Raw genomic sequence first — 16779 nt, forward strand, 5'->3', positions numbered from 1 at the left:
ATGGATTTTTTCAGGAAAAATCAAAACTTTTGATCTTTAATAACTCAAAAACTATTGATTTATTGAAATAACTTTATATAACAAATTTTACTTATAATTTGTCCCTCTATCGATTAGTGGTATTATTTTTAATAAAATAATTTCCACCCCCGAGAAGGGGTGGCATCCCCCCCCCAGGGTAAAAGCGCAAGTTGGCACCATGTCACCTTTGTTTCTTGAGGTATCCCCTACATACTTACCAATTTTCATGAAAATCGATGGAGGTTCAACGAAATCGGAGGTGAAAACCTTCATTGACTCCACTAACTGTCTACAGTTGGTCACGGAAGCATCGCCTAATGCTAATGTATGTGGGCCCCCATCAAGAGATGGATTCATCAGGACAACCCTCAAATCAAGGTCCATTCTGCCAGATTTTACCAAGAAATCACAATACAAAGTTGGTGTTTAAGAGCTGGACACAAACAGATGAAAAGGAAACGTACATTATGTAAATAATGTAAAAAACACACACCCTTTGGTTGGTTGGAGAGAAGGGTGCGTGTGGAGCTAGAAGTGCAACCACCCCCTCGTTTTGTGTTCTGGGTTGTTTAAATATTGTCATACAATATCTAAACAAGCGAAGAGCTTCACAATGTAACAGAAAAACGCGATACCTAAATATTTTTTAATTTATCAAAATCATCAAATATTTCAAATTTTTATAGATTTTGATTGACCTTGCGGGATCGGAAGATATTAGTTAAATGGGTAAATATTTTTTTGTCATTTAACCATGCAAACTGTAAGTAACTTTTACTATAGCGATAAATAAAAGGTACAAGGAGAATAAAAAAAATTTTGAAAAATGGTAAAATTTCATTTTGTTTTTTTTTTCATAATCTTTAGGCCCGTTGCGGGATCGGAAGATAAAGTCCGATTTGAATAATTGTTTTTTTGTTTTTCTTGTTATTACCGATCGCAACTTTTCCGCACTATAGCGACACGGAATTATCAACTTGACTTTTTTCGCACCACCCTAATGGATAGGGCACGTTAAGAAGAAGATTTTGTATTTCTCTTGGCGTACGACGCGCGACGCCAGGTTCCGTTGGATCCCGGCTTAACTTTTAAAATAAATCCACATTCTTCGATTATCCCGGCGATGCGTGACATTTTGTTAGATAAATGAACAAAATTATTCAATTGTTTAGTGTACGACATCTTAACATAAGTCATACATGATTTATGTGTTTTTAATGCGTTTTTGGTTTAGTGTAGGAAACAGAGGTTGAACCTTGCAAAATAGACACAAGTCAGGTTTTATTTTTTTTCTGTTATATCAAGGGCTGCTTATTATAAGACTAATTTTTCTGAAAAAATTTCGCCCCGGAACCCCCCTTTTCACCCCTTTAAAGGGGGTAATTTGTGGTTTTTGCGGAACGTAGCCCTTCCTGTACCTTTTACAAAAATTTTTTTTATAGAAATATGAAGAGGACTATATTCTCTACGATTTATTTCCCAACAGCATATGTCTATCATCCACCGTTTAGCGGGGGTGGCACCCCAAAGTTGACAAGTTTTTAAAAAAGATGTTTTTAAAACACATATATTTTTCTGAAGTGACTGATTTTTTGGTATAGGTTTCACTTAAGGGTAATTGCCCTATTTTTAATTACAAGGTGTTACATTTTAAAAAAACCCTTTTTTATACCATCTGAACCGTTTATGCTAGAGTAAAAAGACTTTCAGTGATTACCCATGTACTGGTGCTATTTACAAATTTGTATAATGCACCCCCATTTTTTCCCCAGAACCACCCCAAAAAAAAAGAAAAATGAATAAATAAAGGGATTTTCTTGGAATCCTTCACGCAGAATGCCCTTTATTAATATGCTTCATATATAATTTTGTGCACGTTATTATTACCCATGCATGGACACCAAAAGCGATTTTCTAGTGCAACCCCTGTAGCCAAAAAAGATAAATAAAATGGGGGGTTGAATTTTTTTTTGTTTTTTGCTTTTTGATCCATATGGGCATATGCTTCATCAATAGTGCTTTTCAAAAATATATATGGTTATTGCAATATCCCTGCGGAAACCACCACTATCCTTAAAAATATACTGCAGAAACTACCCCTATCCCTTGGCGAGGATGTTTTTACGATTTTCTCATTACCTATGCATTCTTTTTAAACAAAACTTATACAAAGTTAAAGACCACTATTTACTCTAAAAATTAGGTCCTATTCATTTTTTTCGTATAAGCAACCGTTACGGCCCAGTGGCGCCGTAAACCTCATATCTACTTTGGCGGGCTCCAGTTTTTGTTTTTTTTTTTTCGTCATATGTTCATTTTATTGATAAAGTACTGTAAAATGTAAAATAAAACAACACAGTGTAACCTACAAATTATGACGTAAGCACATTTTACATTCTTTGCTCCCCAAAGCCACAGTGGTGGCCCAAAATCAATTGTTGCATATTTTCGCCACCTACATGCATTTTATTGCATTAATGCTACCTTAATAGCACAATATTTATCCCTAAGTAGTCGCTAAGCAGTGGCGGGTCCAGGGAGGGGTGATGGGGGCGATCACCCCCACCCTCTCAAACCAAATGATATTATATTTAAAGATTATAAAAATATTCATTTATTTTTATAGAAATACTTATATTATATTAATATTATTTTTATAAGAATGACTTTTTATGCTTTAGCGACAGTGGCGGATCCAGCATCGTTAAGAGGGGGGTGCCAATTGGCTAAATTTCTATAAAAATAAATGAATATTTTTATAATCTTTGAATATAATATCACTTGGTTTGAGAGGGGGGGAGGTGATCTCCCCATCACCCCTCCCTGGATCCGCCACTGCTTAGCGACCACCTAAGGGTAAATATTGTGCTACTAAGGTAGCATTAATGCAATAAAATTGGTGTAGGTGGCGAAAATATGCAAAAATTGATTTTGGGCCACCACTGTGGCTTTGGGGTGCAAAGATTGTAAAATGTGCATAAGTCATAATTTGTAGGTTACACTGTGTTGTTTTATATTACATAAGTACTTTATCAATAAATCGAACAGATGACGAAAAAAAAACAAAAACTGGAGCCCGCCAAAGCATATATGAGGTTTACGGCGCCACTGTGCCGTAACGGTTGCTTATACGAAAAAATGAGTAGGACCTAATTTTTAGAGTAAATAGTGGTCTTGAACCTTGTATAAGTTTTGTTTAAAAAGAATGCATAGGTAATGAGAAAATCGTAAAAACATGCTCGCCAAGGGATAGGGGTAGTTTCTTCTGTATATTTTCAAGGATAGGGGTGGTTTCCGCAGGGATGTTGCAATAACCATATATATTTTTGAAAAGCACTATTGATGATGCATATGCCCATATGGATCAAAAAGCAAAAAACAAAAAAATAATTTCAACCCCCCATTTTATTTATTTTTTTTTTTGGCTACACTAGGAAATCGATTTTGGTGTCCATGCATATGTATACCCTATTCCACGAACATACGCCTGTTTTGGATTACTTCGACAACGAATATTTTACTGTGCAAAATAAGAAGAACGAAAGTAAATTGCAAATTACTTTGTTGTTTATTGGAATAATTATTAGCGCCACTTATGTTGCACAGTAAAATATTCGTTGTCGAAGTAATCCAAAACAGTTCGTGGAATGGCCCATAATAATAACGTGCACAAAATGATATATGAAGCATATTAATAAAGGGCATTGTGTGTGAAGGATTCCAAGAAAATCACTTTATTTATTATTTCTTTTTTTTTGTGGTGGTTCCGGGAAAAAAATGGGAGTGCAATATACAAATTTGTAAATAGCACCAATACATGGGTAATCGCTGAAAGTCTTTTTACTCTAGCATAAACGGTTCAGATGGTATAAAAAGGGGTTTTTTTAAAATGTAACACCCTGTAATTAAAAAAGGGCAATTACCCTTAAGTGAAACCTATACCAAAAAATCAATCATTTGTGAATAATTGCCGCAGGATTTCTTCTTAATTTCGTTATAGTTAGAGAAAAATATTTTTTTTAAAACATTTTTTTTTAAAACTTGTCAACTTTGGGGCGCCACCCCCGCTAAACGGTGAATGATAGACAGATGCTGTCGGGAATTAAATAATAGAAAATATAGTCCTCTTCATATTTCTATAAAAGAAATTTTTTGTAAAAGGTACAGGAAGGGCTACGTTCCGCAAAAACCACAAATTACCCCCTTTAAAGGGGTGAAAAGGGGGGTTCCAGGGCGAAATTTTTTCAGAAAAGGTTAGTCTTATAATAAGCACCCCTTGATATACCAGAAAAAAATAAAACCGGACTTGTGTCCATTTTGCAAGGTTCAACCTTTGTTTCCTACACTAGTTAAGTTTTGTCGAGTAATCACAAAATTTATTGGCTAGACAAGGTTTATTTCAACATAATTTGCATCAATTTTTTTACAATTTGCAAACTTTTGTGTTATTACTCATAAAAATGATTTGCGTAAACCTAGATACTAAAATTTATTGTAGCAAACGATGTTTAAATTACCATAATCTTTAAATTTACAGCAATAAATCCGGATTTATTCAGAATTGTGTTTGTACTTATAAAGGCTCCACTTATTTTCTTTGGAATATATGTAAACATTTACGTTGATAAATCCTAAATGAAGATTAAAATATTTTATGTCTTACATTGTAATGATGAAATAATTTAAATAACGCAAATTGTATCCTAAATAAAATTAAAGTAATTCAGAGACACCGTTTTAAGAGGCTACAGTAGCGCATTATCAAAACGGAAAACGCGGTCCAAGATTGCGGCTTTAATTTTGAATATTTTGTCGAGATATTTGGCACACATGTTTGTAATATAGTAAAGAAAGGCGGTACAGAGGAATTTGAGAAATATGTTAGTACCTATGTGGAAATTATTCAACTTAATACAATATTACAAAAACGAGCCTGTACCGCCATTAAAAAGAGCAAAAAAATACAAAATACTACTGTAATAATAAGTTTTATAATAATAATAAGTCTGAACATTGCCTGGACACATTAAAACAAAAACTCTCCGTTAGAGTTACAAGTCAGTAACAACCGAAAATGCGACAACATACTCTTTGAGCATTCAGAGAAGGCGTTTTATAGGAAACTTAACTCCACTGTAGAAAATGAAAATAAAGTATACCCAAGTCAAGAAGAAATTCATGAGTTTTGGGGAAACCAACTTTCAGCGCCAGCTACTCATAACAACAATGCTGGGTTGATTGAAGACACGACGAACAACTGTCAACATTACAATAATATTCCTTACGAACCTTTCACCACTGAAGAAGTCTCGAATACTACCAAAGAACTTCACAACTGGAAATCTCCTGGCCCGGACGGAGTCCAAAACTTCTGGCTAAAGAAGTTTTGGAGTGTTCATGAGCGATTGTCAATTTTAATTAATTATGTTATTTCTAATCCGCAGGAAATACCATCATTCCTTACTAAGGGGACCACTTATTTAATACCGAAGGATCAAAATAACACCCAAGATCCAGCCAAGTACCGCCCGATTACTTGTCTACCAACATTGTACAAGTTGGTCACATCCTGTGTAGCTCGGCGTATCTACCAACACTGTGCTCTAAACAATATCATATAGCCTCAACAGAAAGGATGCGCTAAGGGTTCCATGGGCTGTAAAGAACAGCTTATTATCGACTCAGTCATTTCTAACCAGGCATACATCAAAAAACGAAATCTCTTTACTGCTTTCATTGACTACAAGAAAGCGTTTGATTCAGTGCCGCATGCATGGCTTATCGATATATTGAAAATATATAAAGTCGATGATAATATAGTGACCTTTTTAAAGCATATAATGACTGAATGGAAGACAAAAATTCACCTTCAAATACCTGGTGAAAACAATATCGAAACTGAAGATATCCCAATTAACCGGGGCTTTTCCAGGGGGACTCCTTGAGTCCACTTTGGTTCTGCCTAGCAATGAACCCACTATCTCAGCTACTGAATTCCACTGACTCAGGCTTTAGCATCAAAAATAACAATACTGTTGTAGCGAAGCTTAATCATTTGTTGTATATGGATGATTTAAAATTAATGGCTTCAACTCGTAAACACCTAGATCAGATGCTAAAAACTGTAGAAACCTTCTCTAATGATATTAGTATGCACTTCGGTCTAGACAAGTGCCGTATCTTAAATATAGTCAGAGGACAGGTTCAGCCCAGTGGTTTCGATATGCAAAATGGCCAGAACATCGAGGCCATGGGTGAAAATGATATGTATAAATATCTCGGTGTAAAGCATGCGCGGAAAATTGACCATATACAAATGAAAACCGAACTAACTTCTGAATTTGTACGAAGGGTAAGACAGCTTAATCGGTAATGAGGGAATTAATGAGGGAACAAGAAATTCGCATAAACCACCTATCTAAGGACGAAGAAATGCGCACCTGGATGGGTAAACCACTGCATGGACGGCATCTTAAAGAGGTCAACCAAGAATATGTCGACAGTAGAGCGTCGAACTATTGGTTGGTATCAGGAAAGATGTTTCCCGAGACAGAAGGTTTCCTACTTGCCATTCAGGATCAGGTTATTCCAACTAGAAATTACCTGAAGTATATTGTAAAAGATCCTCAGGTCCAAAACGACAAATGCTGATATGGATGTCAAGCCCAAGAATCCATCCAACATCTTACCGGGGGCTGCCAGGCGTTTGTCGGAACTGATTATAAAGAACGCCACGACTCAGTAAACATCTAAAAGGCTGGGTCTAAATGAACATCTTTACAAGACTATGCAGAAAGCTGTGCTACTCTCGACCTCCAGATGCGTGCGAAAATATTTTTGGGGGATACTCCGGCGTACCAAGTCACCTAGGGCTCGATAACACGGAAAGAGTCCCACCAGAGCTCAATCCTTTTGATACCCTAGGTATCTGGGATGAGTGAATTTTCCCCTTAGAGGGAGTGCGGGCCGTATGGCTAAATCTGGATAATAAGTCTTATAATAATAATAATAGTATAGTATAGTTGATCCAAAAGATGGCATAACCCAGACATCCAAAGTGAAAGTTATCCTTCAACACCAAATTGTTCTATATGGTCCACACAATGTCCAGAAAAAGGCACACCATTTTGAGCGTCGGGTTTGGGGGGGAGAGGGGGGAGAAATCGGTAAATTCGTAGTTTTTTAAGTTTTTCGCCAATATTTCTAAAACTATGCGGTTTAGCATGAACAACCTTCTTCTTCTTAAAGTTCCATCTCCTAGCGGAGGTTGGATATCATAATGGCTATGGTCACTTTGTTGGCTGCTGCTCTGAACAGTTGTAATGAACTACAGTTAAACCATTCTCTAAGGTTCCTTAGCCAGGAGATGCGTCTTCTTCCTATGCTTCTTTTTCCTTGGATCCTTCCTTGCATAATAACTCTCAGCAGCTCATATTTCTCTCCTCTGGTAATGTGACCCAAATATTCTAGTTTTCTTGTTTTTATACTGTTCATAATTTCTAACTCCTTATTTAAACGTCGTAGCACTTCAACATTGGTAATCCTTTGAACCCACTGAATTTTCAACATTCTTCTGTAACACCACATTTCGAACGCTACTATTTTTCTTATATGTTGCCTTTTCAATGTCCAAGCTTCCATTCCGTATAGTAAAATAGAAAATATGTAGCATCTTAGAGCCCTCAATCTGAGAGGCAACTGAAGATCTTTGTTTGTAAGCAGTGTCTTCATTTTTATAAATGCTTGCCTTGCAGTTTCAATTCGGACTTTAATTTCTTTGCTTTGGTCATTTTTGTCATCAACCCAGGTTCCCAGATATTTGTATGTCTTTACTTTTTCTATTTGGGTTTGCTCTAGTATTAACCTTTCATTTCCATGTTGTGTTTTTGAGACAATCATAAATTTAGTTTTTTTCTTGTTTATTTTGAGTCCATATCGAATGCAATAATCGTTAATTCTATTTAACAATTCTTGTAGCGACTCAAGGGTGTCTGCCATTATAACGGTGTCATCAGCGAATCTTATGTTATTTACTGTTCTTCCGTTTATAGAGATTCCATCACTTAGTTCCGCTATCGCTTCCTGAAATATGGCTTCACTGTACACGTTAAACAGTAGCGGCGACAGTACACAACCCTGTCTTACCCCTCTCTTTATATCAATATTCTCGGACTCTTGTTCGTCTATCTTTATATTGGCCTTTTGATTCCAATACAGATTGATGATAATTCGTAAGTCTCGTCTGTCTATATCTCTGTTTTTCAATAATTCTATTAGTTTTTCATGTCGGACTCTGTCGAACGCTTTTTCGAAGTCGATGAAACAGGAATAAATATCCAGGTTCATATCTAAGCATCTTTGAGAGAGGACATTAAATGCAAACAATGCCTCTCTTGTTCCAAGTCCTTTGCGGAACCCAAATTGGGTATCATCCATATCATTTTCTAGCTTTCTGTATAATCTTCCATGAATCACCTTTAGAAATATTTTGAGGGTATGGCTTATTAGTGATATTGTCCTATAGTCTGAACAATCTTTGGCATATATTGTTTTAGGTATTGGTACAAAGGTGGACACCAACCATTCCTGAGGTATTTTTCCGGTTTTATACACTTCATTAAACAGATCCAGTAGTACAGGTAGAGTTTCATCGTCTAGACATTTCAGTAATTCTGCAGGTATTTCGTCTGGACCTACAGTTTTTCCGTTTTTTGCGTTTCGTATTGCTTGTTCGATTTCCTCCATTATGATCTCTGGTCCCGTTTCGCTATCCATTTCTTCCGGTTTTTGTCTATTATCCTCAAACAGATCTGTTATGTACGCCTTCCACTTTTTTAATTTCTCTTTGACTTCTATAATAATTTTTCCATTTATGTCTTTAAGAAGGCCATCTTTCTTTTTTCGCTGTGTATTTGTGATTTCCTTTATTTTCTTATGCATATTAAAGCTATCATGTTTTTTAGAATATTCCTCTATTTCACTGCATTGATTTGTCAGCCAGGTGGATTTGGCCTCTTTTATTTTCTTTATTATTAACCTCTGTATTTCTTTGTATTTTTCCTTATTCCTGCCTTTATGTTTTCTTCTTTCCTCTATTAACTCTAGGATTTCTGAAGTCATCCATCTCTGTTTTTTTCTTATTTTTGTCTGTAATATTTTCTTTCCTGCATCTACTAACGTTTCTTGTATCATGTTCCATTTGTCATTAACATCTGTTGTCTTTATCACGTCTTGTTTGATTTTCTTTAAGTTATCATTTATTTCTTGTTTTAAACTCTGACGTATAGGTTCTTCTTTTATCTTTGAGACATCGAATCGTGGTATATTTGTTTGTTTTTGGATCTTTTTTAATTTTATCTTTATTACGCCTACTAGTGGATTATGGTCTGAATTTATGAATAGCTCCGGGGTATGTTCTCACAGACTTTATAGTGTTTTTATATCTGGATTTGATTAAAATGTAATCTATCTGGTTTCTTACAATGTGATCTTCCGAATCCGCCGGTGATTTCCAGGTATAAAGTCTTCTTTTAGGTAGTTTAAATAATGTATTCATTACTACCAGCTCCTCGCTTTGGCAGAATTCGACAAGTCTGTCCCCCCTTTCATTTCTTTCTCCCAAGCCAAATTCTCCCACACATCCATCCACTTTTCCTTTTCCAATCTTGGCGTTGAAATCTCCCATCACCAACAATATGTCATCTTTTTTTGTGGATCTTATGATTTCGTTCAATTGCATGTAGAACCTTTCTATCTCGGCCTCATCTTTGTCTGCAGTAGGTGCATATATTTGGACAACGTTTATCTTCTTAGAGAATGTTTGCAACTGAATCATCATCAATCTCTCTGAGTAGGGGGTAAAACCAACGACAGATTTGTTTGTCTCTTTGTCTACAAGTATGGCAACTCCATATCGGTGTCTTGGATCATTGTTACCAACATAATACATCATGCCGTTGTTTGTGGTTAGTTTTCCTGAATCCGGCCATTGAACATCGCTGATACCGAATATATTTATGTTAAGGCGATCCATTTCAGCTGTTAGGTTATCGAGCTTACCTGGTTGATATAAACTCTTCACGTTCCATGTGGCCAGTCTTAGGGTTCTTCCTTTTTTTATTTTTTCTAAACCAATGGTTTTCTTGGTTTCCTTCTGATTATGAGGGTTTCGTTTGCTAACGACCTGAGAGGCCTCATATTCTTCAAGTGTACCTCTCCTGCCGGATCTTGGTTTCCGACTTCCATGATCAGTAAGGTGTTTTTGGGCTTTTTCTAATGCCATTATGGTTGTCTAGGAATGCCTTTTAGACCTTTAATACAGTGGTTTTCCGTTCCCTTCCGTATCCTTATGCCGTTGACCACTCATTGGTTCATCCGCCTTTAGGGCCAATTTCTTGACCCTAGGACAAAAGAGTGCCCTACCAATTACCAACTCATCCGCCCGAAGCCGTTGGTCAGTAAGTGGGGGATTGCTTATACCGGTAATCATTCGGTGAAGAGTATGTAGTAGAAAGAAATATAGTGACCCGTCTGCCCTCGGAAACCTAATAGCCATTCGGGGTCGGAAGAAACAAGAGTTAGCCAAGAGAGGCTGATAGTAAAGATTAAAGACATTTCACTCAAGACTAGTTGAAAATAAGTAAAATGTGAAGGCCCTTACGATCCGCCAGGTGCGTTTCATAAGCGTATGAGTATTGCTACACCTTGTATTCCCGCTCATACTTCGGGGTGTTGACTACAGGCTGTATGGCTCGTCCAGCATGCCATAGCATGGATGATAGGATGCACTCCATTTTACAATGTAGACATCCCAACTCCACGGCCTGACATTACATGAACAACCCTCTATACAAAATTGTTCTACATTAAATTTTATATAAAAAAGGCCCTATGCATAATCTTTCTAAAATGAATGGTTCCAAAGTTACGGAGGTAGTATAGTATAACTGGTCCAAAAAAAGGCCTAACCCAAACATCCGAAGTAAAAGTTTTCCTCCAACACCAAAACGTTCTATATGGTCCACATATTGTTCAGTAAAAAGTTACACCATTTTGAGCGTCCGGTTTGGGAGGGAGATGGGAGAGAAGCCGGTAAATTAGTAGTTTTTTTAGGTTTTTCGTCAATATTTCTAAAACTATGCTTTAGCGTAAACAATGTTATATACAAAAATGTTCTACATGAAATTTAAAAAAAAAATTTAAACATAATTGTTATAAAATCAACGGTTCCAGAGTTACGGAGGGTGAAAAGTCGAGGTTTTCGATACTTTTTATATTTTTTGGACAATATTTATGATATAACTATACCAAAAATCCAGACATCCAAAGTAAAAGTTATCCTCCAACATAAAATTGTTCTATATGGTCCACATAATGTTCAGAAAAAAGTCACACCATTTTGAGCGTCGGGTTTGGGGGGAGAGGGGGAGAAATCAGTAAATATAAAAAGTACCGAAAACCTCCACTTTTCACCCTCCGTAACTCTGGAACCGTTGATTTTATAACAATTATGTATAAACCTTTTTTGTTTTAAATTTTATGTGGAACATTTTTCTATAAAACATTCCTTACGCTAAAGATTAGTTTTAGAAATATTGACGAAAAACGTAAAAAAACTACTAATTTACCGACTTCTCCCCCATCTCCCCCCCCCCCAAACCGGACGCTCAAAATTGTGTAACTTTTTACTGAACAATATGTGGACCATATAAAACAATTTGGTGTTGAAGGAAAACTTTTACTTTGGATGTCTGGGTTAGGCCTCTTTTTGGACCAATTATACTATACTACCTCCGTAACTTTGGAACCGTTCATTTTAGAAGGTTTATGCATAGGGCCTTTTTTATTTAAAATTTAATGTAGAACAATTTTATGTAGAAGGTTGTTCATGCTAAACCGCTTAGTTTTAGAAATATTGACGAAAAACGTAAAAAACTACGAATTTGCAGATTTCTCCCCCCTCTCCCCCCCCCAAACCAGATGCTTAAAATGGTGTGACTTTTTTCTGAACATTATGTGGACCATATAGAACAATTTGGTCTTGGAGGATAACTTTCACTTTGGATGTCTGGGTTTGGGTCTAACTATACCATACTATAATAGTCTTCTACTTTAAAATGTATAATATACGTCTGAATTGCCAATATAAATAAGTCAGATTAAATAAAATTATTAGAAGAATTTTTTACTTAGCAACAACATTTTTGTTTAATTTAGTAAAAAAATACACTTTCGTCAAATAAACTTTTTTATCCCATGCCTAGATTTTGTGTCATATTGGAACTACTAAATTTTTTTATCTCTAACAAGAAATCGAACATATTATAACTAATGCCTGGTTGCACCAATAAATCTTAAGCTCCAGCTTAGCCCAGCTGAGCTTATAGATATGACCGCTTTAAGTCTCACTTACTTTGCACCATAATGATTGTCAATTCTTATTTAAGCACGTTGTAACACGTTGTTTAAGATGCATTCCACGTGGAAATCCATTTGAGACAAGGCGAAAACGGCGGGTTCGTTGGAAAAAATATTCCCATGAGATTTTTTTGCATAATCACATTCGTGAGACATCCAGAATAAGGTTCAAGAAGTCGTCCACGTGAAAAGTGGTCCAAATTTTGTTTAACAATTTTTTTAATCACATTGCAAAAATCAATATTTTTGGCCCGGACAATTTTTTTGTAGGTTTTTTTGGACCATTCTGGATAAAAAAGGCTTCTTATAATTATTTTTCTCTAAAGTTGATTGTTTTCGAGTTATAAGCAATTTAAAATTGAAAAAAAAACGAAAAATGGCGATTTTCAAGGCTTAATAACTCGGTTAAAATATATTATTATGAAAGTCAGAAAGTGACTAAATCAAAGATTAATGCCCCCCTACAAGATCCTGAAGAAATTTCTGTCATTATTTGATTACTAAACTGTTATTTTTGAGTAAAAATAATGAGCGCCATGCACGTATTAGGCGGCCGTCTATGATGAGTGCGAAAGAGATGCCATTCAGGCAGTCCAATGGCGCATCTCACTCGCACTCATATTTACAGCCGCATCAATACGATCTAACCGCCCATTGTTAATTAAAAATATCAGCTTAGTAATAAATTTATAACACAAATTTCTTCAGGATCATGTAGCGGAGGCTTTAAATTTTGATTTAGGTACTTTCTAACTTTCATAATAATAATTTTTAACAGAGTTATTAAGTCTTAAAAAGGGTCATTTTCGCGTTTTTCAAATTTTAAATTGCTTATAACTCGAAAAAGATCAACTTTAGAGAAAAATTATAAAAGACCTTTTTTACCCAGAATGGTCCAAAAAATCTAAAAAAAAATGTCCCATCCAAAAATTTAGATATTAAAAATATTTTATGTTTATATGTTCGTTGGTGGGTTCCTATTGGTCATACTGTCATGCAGGATTCTTGTTTTTAAAGACAGCGACTATTAGTGTCCCAAAATAGGTGCGACGTGCGACTACTGTAAAATCTATAAATTTCAATCAAACTTAAACTTAAAATGATACTGAATATTTATAAAAGAACTGAGACGGAACAAAAAAGATGTTGGTTAGGTCAAAACCCACTTCCTTGGAACATACGATGTCAAAGTCCATTATTACCTCAGAGAATATTGTGTTCACTATTAGCCATGTAGTGTTGCCAAACTTACATATTTTAAAAAACTTCTGCAAATATATTAAATTAACGATACATAAAATTGTATTAATTTATTTTATGATAAACCTAATACCTAATTTACGATAAGATGAATATTTTGTATTATATAACAATGAATACTACTCTACCGGTACTACTGGATCTGTTTAATGAAGTATATAAAACCGGAAAAATCCCTCAGAATGGTTGGTGTCCACCTTTGTAACAATACCAAAAACAATATACGCCAAGGATTGTTCGGACTATAGGACAATATCACTAATAAGCCATACCCTCAAAATATTTCTAAAGGTGATTCATGGAAGATTATACAGAAAGCTAGAATATGATATGGATGATACCCAATTTGGGTTCGGCAAAGGACTTGGAACAAGAGAGGCATTGTTTGCGTTTAATGTCCTCTCTCAAAGATGCTTAGATATGAACCTGGATATTTATTCCTGTTTCATCGACTTCGAAAAAGCGTTCGACAGGGTCCGACATAAAAAACTAATAGAATTATTGAAAAACAGAGATATACGAGACAGACGAGATTTGCGAATTATCATCAATCTGTATTGGAATCAAAAGGCCAATATAAAGATAGAAGAACAAGAATCCGAGAATATTGATATAAAGAGAGGAGTAAGACAGGGTTGTGTTCTGTCGCCGCTACTGTTTAACCTGTAGAGTGAAGCCATATTTCAGGAAGTGATAGCGGAGCTAAGTCATGGAATCTCTATACACGGAAGAATAGTAAATAACATAAGATTCGCTGATGACACCGTTATAATGGCAGACACCCTGGAATCGCTACAAGAATTGCTAAATAGAATTAACGATTATTGCATTCCATACGGACTAAAAATAAACAAGAAAAAAACTAAATTTATGATTGTCTCAAAAACAGAACATGGAAATGAAAGGTTAATGATAGAGCAAACCCAAATAGAAAAAGTTAAGACATACAAATATCTGGGAACCTGGGTTGATGACAAAAATGACCAAAGCAAAGAAATTAAACTCCGAATTGAAACTGCAAGGCAAGCATTTATAAAAATGAAGACACTGGTTACAAACAAAGATCTTCAGTTGCCTCTCAGATTGAGGGCTCTAAGGTGTTACATATTTTCTATATTGCTATACGGACTACGGACAGACAAAATATGAAAGGACAAAAAGAATGCTAGAAACAGCAGAGATGAAAACATTGCGAAAAATCGATGGTAAGACGCTGTGGGATAGAGCTAGAAGTGCAGATATACGACGGAGATGCAAGGTGGATAACATTAATAACTGGGTAACCAACAGAAGAGTAGAATGGAACGACCACATAAGCCGAATGACAACAAATAGAGTAGTAAGAACGGCGAGAGACGGTTCCCCAATAGGAAGACGATCAGTGGGAAGGCCACGAAAAAGATGGAATGACAACTTACTGACTTACTGGAGGCACAATGAAAAACAGACAGAGTAATGTCTATATAAAAAGAAGAAGAAGAAGAGACCCAGTATACGGAAAAAGGCAAACTGAATGATGAAGATATGATTAGATTTTAAAACACTAAACGTACATAAATAAAACGGTTTCCAATTATTTAATATTTATATTTAGCGAACAATTTAGTAAAATTCAGCGATAAATTTCTATTTTTGAATATTATAAAATATGTATAATAATAACATAGATAAAAATACTTACACATCTAAATAAGCATAAACAATTAGAAAATAGTATTTGCTATATTGGTCAATAATAGATTCATGGCATAAACAATTAGAAAATACTATTTGCTATGTTGATCAATAATAGATTCTATTTTGAAATACCTAGATGCCTTTTGCCTTTTGAAACATATACGAATACATGTATCACAATAGATTTATAGGATTGATTGATGTTTTATAAGTTATTCTGGGAATTAATCTATCAGCCGACAACAATATCGAAGAAGAGGCAAAGGACCAAATAATTAAAGCCAGTAGAATGGCCGGATGCCTAAACGACACAATTTGGAAAAACAAACACCTAAGAGTGGAAACAAAGGCCCGAATTTGTAAGTCCGATATTAAGCCAGCTATGACTTACACGGACGAAACAAGACCAGACACAAGCAAAACACAAAGACATCTGAAGACCAACGAAATGAAGATCTTAAAATGGATTGCTGGACTACAGGACAGAGTAAGAAGTGAGGAAATCAGAAGCATATGTGGGGTTGACGATATAAATACCTTGGTAAAGAACAGAAAAGAAGAGTGACATCAGCACATAAGCAGGATGAATCAATGGTAGTAAGAAGAATAGCCAGGGACAAGTCACCGTTAGGCAAAAGAGGTATAGGACGCCCAAGGAAAATATGGGACGACAATTTAAGGGCAGAATAAAAGGCACCGTTGAAAAAAAACAGACAGTACTGCCTATATAAAAAAAAAGAAGAAGAAGAATTATTATTCTCATCATTTCCATATTTACATTACTTTATGACACTTTTAAAAATGTTAAATTATAGGAATGTAGTATTATAGTAATGTGGTAAGATATTCTAAAAGAAAACATGGCAACGCTGCACAATTTATAGCCGTTAAGGTTAGACCAGGTTGTTATTGATCAATAATTTTGACAAAAGATAAAAATAAAAAATGTACTCACCGAATAAATAAATCTAATTTTGTTAAAATAAGTTAAAACTTTTTATCTAGACAATCATCACTCTTATTATCATTCACTTACTAGGAACACGCGCGTAAGAGCACGTTTCAATGTGATTTCTGATTGCACTACGCAACGCAAAACGAATGATTACTTATAAAAATATTGCCATGTGCTCTCTATCTACGCGAAAACTTTACGATTAGGAATTAAGATTGTATACAAGTACAAGGATTTTCAAGATAATTAAATAGTAAATGGAACAAATAGAATTAATTCGTTGCGTTGATTTTAAAGCAGATCTGCATTTTAGACTAATTTTTTACCTCATAAATCGATTTTACAAAAATTATACCGTTATGCCCGCATATAAAATATATAGGGTGAGGCAGATAACTGCCCTATAGGGCTTTTCATTCACAGTCATTTGTTTCGAGCTTCTGTCATGT

The 16779-nt window shown here is 35.3% G+C and overlaps 1 protein-coding gene across 1 annotated transcript in view; it reads right to left on the minus strand.

Annotated features, from left to right (window-relative positions):
• Positions 1-16458, minus strand: part of LOC114327881 (putative sodium-dependent multivitamin transporter) — a 135699-nt gene extending 119241 nt beyond the window's left edge. The window contains exon 1 of the mRNA XM_028276598.2: positions 16331-16458. The gene's annotated coding sequence lies outside the window, so the exon portion shown is untranslated. The remainder of the gene's footprint in view (positions 1-16330) is intronic.
• Positions 16459-16779: the final 321 nt, after the last annotated feature.

The sequence above is a fragment of the Diabrotica virgifera genome, chromosome 4 (assembly GCF_917563875.1).
Source record: "Diabrotica virgifera virgifera chromosome 4, PGI_DIABVI_V3a".
Classification (NCBI taxonomy): Eukaryota; Metazoa; Arthropoda; class Insecta; order Coleoptera; family Chrysomelidae; genus Diabrotica; species Diabrotica virgifera.